This window comes from Saccostrea cucullata, unplaced genomic scaffold (assembly GCF_032062105.1).
Source record: "Saccostrea cucullata isolate Sc308-1 unplaced genomic scaffold, CSIRO_AGI_Scuc_v1 ctg261, whole genome shotgun sequence".
In the NCBI taxonomy this organism is placed as follows: Eukaryota; Metazoa; Mollusca; class Bivalvia; order Ostreida; family Ostreidae; genus Saccostrea; species Saccostrea cuccullata.
Window position 1 is genome coordinate 612,944 of NW_026925910.1, and position 8,121 is coordinate 621,064.

Below are 8,121 nucleotides of genomic sequence, written 5' to 3' on the forward strand. Positions count from 1 at the left end.
TTTTCATTTAGAGTTAAAGGGTAAAATTCAGAAACAGGAGACCCACAATAATTTATTTTCATTGTAACAAACCCTGGAACAGGCGGAAACGTTACAATTTGGTGTCAGAAGTGGGATCTTTTATATCTTGTTTTTGTTTACCCTAAGAAAAAAACAAAACCATTTCTAAATATTTTTTGTGAATTTTTATTACTTCAAATTTTTCTTTTGGATACAAATTTTGTACAATGGAGGCGGATGAAAGCTTTGAAATTACTTTTAAACCGCACTCAATTTCACCCAATGTTCATGTTAATTCTCATGACCGCCCGGATATCCCAAGTCACCATTCCATGCCGGCATCAAATTCAATGCTACATGTACCTGCAAGAGATAATCAACTTGATGTTATTCTCTCAATGTTGCATGATATGAAATCCAAATTTGAACAAGATAGTCAAGAAATGCGAATGAAATTTCAGCATGTTGAAAAACAAAATGAAATCCTGCAAAGGGATAATGCTGAACTTCGAAAATTATATAGTGACAGGGGAGACAATCATCACAGTCCCAGTGCCCCGTCACATACAACCCAATCCAAAACCAACAATGTAAATGAGTCCAATTGTCCCTACAGTGTCTCATTTGGGTCCAAAGATTGCCCCCGGTCCATTTCCATGAATGACCATCCAATAAATGAGTTTTATACTCCTCAAGAAAACAGAACACATTACCCAGTGTCTGTTAAATCCAACGCACCCGTAAAGTTAAAAGATTTTGATGGGTCGGAGGATTTTAATGATTTCCTGGTCCATTTTGAAATTCTGGTAACCTTGCATGGATGGGACTATAGAACAAAATCCCTCTACTTAGCCAGTAGCCTTGCAGGTAGTGCCAGAGCTTTGCTCACTGAGTTAAATGAAACCCAAAGAACAGATTACAAGTGTTTAGTGGATATTTTAAACAGACGATTCGGGTCTGTAGAAAGAGCGGAACTTTTTAGAGCCCAACTTAAAACTCGGGTTAAGGAAAACAATGAAACCATATCTGAACTGGCCCAATCCATTAAGAAATTAACCCGCCAGGCCTACCCAACTACCGATCAAAGTGTGCTAAGTATCTTAGCCCTAGAACAATTCATAGATGCCCTACCTGACCCTGATATCCGTCTCCGATTAAGAGAGGCAAGGCCCAAAGACATAAATGAAGCTGAAATTTTGGCCATTCGGTTTGAAACTTATAGATTGGCAGACGCCCAAAGAAATAAAACTGTCCATGCCATTAACAAAACAGAACCCATTCAAAGCTTGCGTGATGACCTTAAATCCCTTACCCAAGAAATCAGAGCTCTAGTAAGAAATTGTCAAATGCCTACCCAAAATATGGCAGAAACCCCATATGCACATTATCATGTATATGAGAACTCATACCAAACCCCCTATCAGAATTATTCCAATATGGGCTCATATGAAAACTCAGTCAATCCCGACTACCAAATCAATAGACCAACAAATTATGGACCAGGACCCCAGGGTTCACCCTACCAAGGAAATTCTAACAATTGGAAAAATTTCCCCAAGAACCCAAGTCAAACTCAATTCCGACCTCAAAATCAGGGAAACTACCCTGCGTCGAATTCGGGGGTCGGAAGTCGACAGGTTCAAGGGGCAGACCCCAACACTTGCTATTAAATATGGCTCAACCTCTCTCACTAAATTCCAAACCCAATATTGAAAATAAAACAGAATTTGAATCCAAGAAAGATATCCCTTTTTGTACTGAAGCTATCCCCAAAGAAATTTTAGTGAGAGATATAAATGGGGAAAATGATGGAATTTATGTTGTTGGAAAAATTGGAAATAAAGAAACAAATATACTTGTTGATACGGGTGCTAGTGTGACCATTGTCAGTACCCAATTCTTTGAAAATTTAGATACTACGGAAAAACCCCAAATTACCCCAGTATCTATCAAACTTACATCTGCAAGTGGAGATACAATCCCAGTTAAGGGAGAATGCCCAATCAAAATATCCCTTGAAAATTTTCAAGTTACCCATAAAGTACTTGTGGCCAATATACAAAACCCATGCGTATTGGGATTAGATTTTATGACTCAGAATTCATGTGACCTTTTGGTAAAACAGATGAAACTAAAGATACAGGGTCTAGACATTCCCTGCTTTAGTAAATCTTGTGTAAAAGTTGTGTCTTGTGGCAAGATAAGTCTTGCCGAGGATATTGGAAATCCTCCCCATTGTGATTATGTTGCTCCTGCAAAGGGAGATAACCCTTTATTTAAGGATGAGGTTGGAATAATAGAACCTATCCCAAGTTTTGTTGAGAAAAATGAATTGTTGATTACCCAAACCCCTTTAACTGTAGACGAAGAAGTCACAGTTTGTCACATGAATACGAAAGACAAATGTAGCAAACTATATGAGAATACCCAAAGTGCCACAGTCAAATGTATTGACAAAATAGTAAATGTATTGGAAGACCCATCCAATACCAATACCATTAATGCTTTTAGCCAAGAGCTCAACCCCCAATATCCAGACCACTTGCAATGTATTAATGTTCAGAAAATCCCCAAAGAAATTATGAATGAACCAAAGCAAGAGTTCCATTTGAATGAAAATTGCCATGAAGCTTTCGACAAACTCCAAAGAGCCCTGACAAATTCCCCAAGCTTATCCTACCCCAACAATGAAAAATTACAAAATGGTGTTGGAAAATCATATGTACCATACCCATCACTTAACCCAGACATGATGATCCCTAGTTCATACCTTGCCGTGAGGAAGCCTTCCAAACCGTATGATGTACTTTCGGACATTGATCCTGGACCTTTCCAAATGACGCTGGATTCGTAATACACGGACGTGCACTGGACCTTTTGGATATTTCAAAGGACTATACCGTATAACTTTGTGAACTTTATGATGATACTTGTGAATATTCGTGATGTGGATCGAGATCTGTGATTTGTATCCGTCGTGACTTTTCTATTCCAATGGATCCAGGATTGGTAAGAAGTGATGAACTGTGATGAACAAAAACATTTTGGTAAAAGTAAATGTATTGATAATTGATGAACTGTTATTCATATTATTGTTTTTCATAACTATGATTCATAACTATTGACCACATTGTTATTATTGATATGTATGTATTTTTGTGGCCCCTGATTATGTTTATTCATATTGCAAATGTTACTTTTCATGACAATATTCCCATGAAATACAGTCCCAAAATTGAGATTTGATAAAACGACCCAACATTCGGGACGAATGTTTTCATGGAGGGGGAGCTCTGTTACGAATTTTCCCCCATGACCAAAATAACCCACAGATTGGATCACCCCAATTTATGCCCTGAATATTTAATCTATGTATCGTAAATTTATTTGTAGATATCATGGGAATATTACCAATTATCGTATGTCATTAATGTATGCTTTATAATTCATTGTATATGTTTATTTCATGGATATTCTTTCGTTGTAATGTACAAACCCGAATTTCCTCCATATACCAGCCCAATCGTAATAGCAAATGGCCGTCTGGCATTGTTATACGATCAAGGTACCCAAATCCAACTTGGCATCGTTACCAAAACAATTCCCAAACATCAGATCATCCTTTTTCCCGCATTTGTAATGATAAAGCCTTTACTTGATGCAAAAGTTGTTTGTGTTACCATACAAACGTCGCGCGAATACTGGCGGTACCGCTGGTTATTCGCACGTGAACTAATTCGGCCCTAGTAATGAAAAGGTATATAAAGAAGGCACTTTGGACTTTTTCTTCAGTCTGGGACGTTGGTCAGACTCATCAACATCTGACCAGCTCTAAGAATCCCAACTCCCCAGAAGTGGGTAAAATCTGATGCCCCTTATTGGGTAAATTAACCCATTACCAATATTTGGTAACCGCCCGGCAGATCCATACCCATTTGATTTGTAACCCAATCTGCCAAGCCCGGCAGATCCATACCCAATTGATTTGTAACCCAATCTGCCAAGCCCGGCAGATCCGTGCCCAATCCAATCTGCCAATCCCCGGCAGATCCGTACCCAATTGATTCATTGATGCCAATCCCGGCAGATCCATACCCAATTGATTCATTGTTTATAAATTCATCCGGGTAACCCGGTAGAGCCGGATACCTTTTTATTGTCGGGTAACCCATAATTTATTATTGCCTAATTGCCAATTATCTTATTGTTATTTGTTATTCATTGTTTGCACCATAATAAATTTTATAAATTTGCAACCTGACTTTTCATTTAGAGTTAAAGGGTAAAATTCAGAAACAGGAGACCCACAATAATTTATTTTCATTGTAACAAACCCTGGAACAGGCGGAAACGTTACATGTTAACATACCAAATTTAAAAAAAAATTGAATGAAACAATTAAGAGTCAAAATCAGAAAGCATCGAGCATTGAATGGAAAGTCAAAATTTTATTTTTTAAAAAGCTTTTGTTATATAAAATATTTTGTCCTAACTTATGCTAAAACACAATTAAAATTTTTTTTTGAATGTATGAAGGGACTGGTATCCAAGGAAATTCATTTCCTTAGCAACGGGCCCATAAATCCTTATGAAAATCAATGATTTTTAGACATTTTTCTATGAATATGTTTTCTGAACGTGATAAGATAAGGTATTTTGGTTACTTTATTTGTTAAAGGATGGAATTACATTATTCTTAAAAAATAGGAAAAACAAAATTTCTGTAGTGATATTGTTGCCATGACAACGGGAAAAGAACATGGCGTCAATGCTTATTAATTTTGAAAAAATTACATTTGTTTATCACTTTATATGCGAAATCTACAACCACTGCTGGAAAAATGAATGCTGTGATCTTGTTAGGGGTTATCTATATGTCATATCTATACAATAAAATTTGCAGGCAACTTTAGTAGAAAAAAGTTACAAATGGTTGAAATGTGTGACAATCTGGCATTTATTTAAGCTATTTTGAAGGGGTGGGGGTAATTTATTACATGTACAGTGCCCATTATATTGGTCATATTGGTTCTGATCAAAGCATACTCATAATTTTACTATTGTTGATAAATAAATGCACATTCAATTTCAAAAAGGAATTTTATATTCATCACAATCGAAACTTGAAAAAGGGGGGGGGGGTTTATAGGAATCACCTTGTTCAACCCTCCATATGTATGTTAAATTTTTACATGTTCATAACATTTCAATGAAACACCAATGAACGTTCATACTTGATATTAAGATTGATTATGATCTGGAGATGTGTCCAAAACTTGACCCAAGGTCATTTGAACAATTTCAAGGTCATTGGTAGAAGAATAGTGCAATCGTTGCCCATTCTAATGGAAAGACTTAAAATTTCTTCTCAGGGATTGTTCTTGAGCTGTGGGTTTGTCATGACTATGACCAAAGTTCATTTGGACATGTTTGACCTTGACTCAAGGACATAGCTTTTTCAAGGTCACTGCAGTAAAAGTGTACTATATGAGTTTGGTACATTTACATATTCTTATAACTTCGAATGAAGAGAAATCGGAAGTTTGTGCTCTACACAATTTAAAGGTTTTACTACCTATGACTTGAGTATATGTCATATTCATTTGGATATGTATATATGTATTGCAAAGTTTTAAAAAGGTTTTAAATAAATATTTGGACCTTTGTTTGTAATTAAAACATTTTATGCAATAGCAGGAGGGTGGGTATCACTTAATGAGCTTGCTCACAATAATGCTAGTTTATAAAAGAGAATCACTTTGACACTTCATATAATTTTAAAGTAAAACCATATCAATCAGGCATGTGGCATCAGTTTTGGGTTGCTTAGGGGGGATGACACATTCAAAATTGCCCTAATTAAGAAACAATATTTCATGACAGCTAAGATCTCTAAGTACCAAAAATGAAAATCTACAAGGGCTATTTATATATGTATATAAATGAATGTCTCAAACTTCAACTGACTCTAAAAAAAATTATAAGAATGCTATAAAGTGAAATATTTAAAATGAAAGCTTTGTATTAAACTAGTCCTCATTTTTTTAACTCACAAAAATATTTTGTCAGTTTTGAAATTAATTGATTGATTGGGGGTATATATGAATCAGTTTGTCCGTCCGTCTGTCTAGCTGTGCAAAAGTGTCCGGTCCATATCTTTCTTCTAGAGGAACATTAGAATCAACCCCTCCACACAAAGATTGCCCATGACCTAAGGGTGTGTCATGACCTTGACCAAAGGTCATTTGGGGAAGTTCAAGGTCACTGGAAGAAAAATTTCATAATACGTGTCTGGTCCATGTCTTTCTTATAGATAAACTTGGTAGGCTCTCATTTCACACAAAGATTGCCCATGACCTAAGGGTGTGTCATGACCTTGACCCAAGGTCATTTGGGGAAGTTCAAGGGTACTAGAAGAAAAATTTCCTAATTCGTGTTTATAATTGAAAAACTTGAATACACACCTGAGTTTGTGTCATGACTTTATACCAAAGTCATTTATGCAAGTTCAAGGTCACTGAAGAAGAAGTTAATAATTTGTGTCTGATCTGTATATAAAGTCTATTTTCTTTTATTAGGCTGCGCCTTCGTTTCATTTATAAAAAATTAATGAGCAACTACATTTGCACTAAAAATGTTTTAGCATTTCTCTCTTCTCTTAGATCCATAAAATATTCAAGATTTAGCACCTCTAAACAAAACCCAGCGGGGGTATTTTGTCCCATTTGGACAGTTCTAGTTTAATATTGACCTTGTTTTAATTACATATGATACATATACTTCAAAATGCAGAATATAAAGATATGTTTCAGATTCTTCTACTATCTTATTATGAATCTGCATGCCAAAAATTGATAGTCATTAGATTTACATCGATACAAAAATGATAACAGACAAACAAACTTTTGGATTGAACATTTTTATTTGATCCACTTTAATGAATACAATTTATGGATCTATTTTATGGCTCCCTGAGGGTATTACATGTATTATCCACTCACTTCCTGCATCAATGGGCCTGTACTGTAATAATGTATTCTCGGAATCTGAAAAAGTGATAAAATTAAAATGTAATAATATTATACAGCTTGTCTTCATTTACTAGGATCAATGTCTAGTTGAGCTTGAACAATGGTGATGAATGCAAGCATGCTTATTGGAATCAATTAAATTCCAAGAAATCTCAATGGTTTATCATTTTATTTAAAAAAGTTAACATTTCTACTAATTTAAATGTATTATTTACTTGTTTTTCCTGTGTTATTCTAATTATCAGCTCATTCAATTCTGTTTCTGCTTCTTCCCGATTTTGACTTCAAAGTGCCGAATTTCATTCTAAAAACAGAAGTGAACAACACAAATTAGATAATAAAAAGGTCAACTGATTCTAGGTTTTTGTCATTTTGTCAAAACTCTAAATTATGTTTTTAATATCTTTCCATTACCCCCCCCCCCCCCCCCCAAAGAATAAATGGCATATAGATATTCATTTCGTAACATTTTTGTGCTTTCAATCTAATGATGCTTATTATTTGAACCTAGTAGGCTTAAATTAGTTCAGTGGTACCGGAGAAAATGTTAGCTGGACATGAATTTTCTTTTATAGGTAAACACTGGATGACAGCAGCAAAAAGTTTTGTTTTGTTTTTTTTAAATTCATTTTTTTGCTGTGGTATATTTACAATTCAGTTACCACTAGTACACTACTTTATACAGTTGTCTGTATCACAATACTTCCGAGGTAATCCCCTTTCCTAAACTAAAAGTATTAAGTACAGTAACAGAGTTAACCCCCTTCCTCCTTTTCATTTTTTTTCGGACGCCCTAACAAAAGTCTTTCAATTTTACAAATATTTCATAATAGTGTTGGTTTCATAGATTCATATCTTTTTTTTCATGTGAAAAGCAGGTATTATCTTAAATGTTAAGTAAAAATATCTTCTTTACAAAATGTTGATTTACCAGACTATCAATTTATGAATTATAATCATTGTAGCTGGTGAGTGACTTTGGTTTTGTAATGGTTAGGGCCGTGGATATCGGCCTGGATAGCTCAGTTGGTAGAGCACCTGACTAGAGATACAGGGGTCCCGGGTTTGATTCCCGGTCCAGCCATGCATT

General features: G+C 35.3%; 1 long non-coding RNA gene across 1 annotated transcript; it reads right to left on the reverse strand.

The window, feature by feature from the left end:
* Positions 1-269: 269 nt before the first annotated feature.
* Positions 270-3,724, reverse strand: LOC134269986 (uncharacterized). Its single transcript, XR_009992701.1, has 3 exons — positions 3,497-3,724; positions 2,771-3,024; positions 270-363 (listed from the first exon to the last, which is right to left on the reverse strand). It is a non-coding gene; the product is annotated as an uncharacterized LOC134269986 (long non-coding RNA).
* Positions 3,725-8,121: the final 4,397 nt, after the last annotated feature.